The sequence below is a fragment of the Brassica oleracea genome, chromosome C9, assembly GCF_000695525.1.
Source record: "Brassica oleracea var. oleracea cultivar TO1000 chromosome C9, BOL, whole genome shotgun sequence".
Lineage (NCBI taxonomy): Eukaryota > Viridiplantae > Streptophyta > Magnoliopsida > Brassicales > Brassicaceae > Brassica > Brassica oleracea.
In genome coordinates, this window is record NC_027756.1 from 28,480,509 (window position 1) to 28,482,176 (window position 1,668).

A 1,668-nucleotide genomic window follows, 5' to 3' on the forward strand; every position below is an offset into this window, starting at 1 on the left:
ATTTAAAATTGTTTAAACCGACCAGCCTGTTAAAACATTGATTGAATCCAATACGTTGCTAGCTTTCTTTGCTTATATAATCCGATAGGTTGATTGATTGATTGAGGTTTACTTGTTTAAAATTTGAATGATCTGATTGCATGATTTTTGAGGTTTAATATTATCTGCTAGGATTGATAGTTTTGTAATCTGATCTGTTTTAAATAGAAACCCTAAATAATCCGTATGATAGGTTATATTGATCTGATTTGGATGTCTTTGAGAATTGAGAATCCGTATGCTAGGTTGATAGATTCATGAATAAAATCTAATGTCTTGAGGTTTAAGATTGTATGCTAAGTTCGATTAAATTGATTGATCTGATTATATGTTTTTGAGGTTTGATAAATTCGCTTTTGACGTTTGATAAATTCAGATACTAGATAAATTATTTACACATGGTTTATGCTAAATACCAATCAGCCTTGAAACTGATTCATTGAAATTCATGCTTGAAATCTATATTCTAGTATTGCTAAAATCAGCCTTGAAACTGATTGAGTGATTAATAAAGCTTTTTACTAGTCTTGCTAAAATCCATTGATTGTTAAACCCTAATTGCATGATTAATTGAATCTGTTATTGCTAGTCTTGATAAACTATAATATTATGAGCACATAGAAATAGTATTGCTGAGAATTGCTAGAAATTGACTGATTGATTAAATGCCTTTAAGATTGATAGTCTTATTGTCCTCACAAGATTGAAATCCGAATTGATTATTTTTAAGAGTAAAGCCGCACGAAAATTATACCTAAATATTGAGTGATATATGATTTGAGATGTCAAAAATCAACCTGGATTTTGCTGCCCTAAATCTCTCTGGAGATAATTATTTACGGTGGGCATTGAATACAAAGATTATCCTAAAGTCAAAAAGACTTGGTGAATGTATCATAGAAGGCAATAATGCAAATGAGAAAGATTGAAACAGGGCAATATTAATTATTAGCCATCATTATATTAAGAGTCTCGAAGATCAGTATCTGACTATAGAGAATCTGACTATAGAGAATCCTTTAGACCTTTGGACAGAGTTAAAAATCGAGATAAGATCACCAAAGAACAGTGTTATTACCAAAGACCTTATTTGATTGGAGGAATTCTAGAATCCATGACTATACGTTCGTGGATGATTCTATTGCTAACTGGGCAAAATAATGGATTACTGATAAAAAACAGTGAATTGAGACCTCCTGGATTAACCCCATTACCCGATACCAATAAAGCCGCAGAAGAAAACAAAAAGGTAACCACGTCCAGAATGATAGACCACACGGTCATGGCCGTGGAGGGTGGAAAGGACATGGTCATGGCTACTATAACACATTTGGCCGTGGGAATCACTATGGCAGAGGCCGTGGGAATCACTATGGCAGAGGCCGTGGGAATCACTATGGCAGAGGCCGTGGGAATCACTATGGCAGAGGCCGTGGGAATCACTATGGCAGAGGCCGTGGGAATCACTATGGCAGAGGCCGTGGGAATCACTATGGCAGAGGCCGTGGGAATCACTATGGCAGAGGCCGTGGGAATCACTATGGCAGAGGCCGTGGGAATCACTATGGCAGAGGCCGTGGGAATCACTATGGCAGAGGCCGTGGGAATCACTATGGCAGAGGCCGTGGG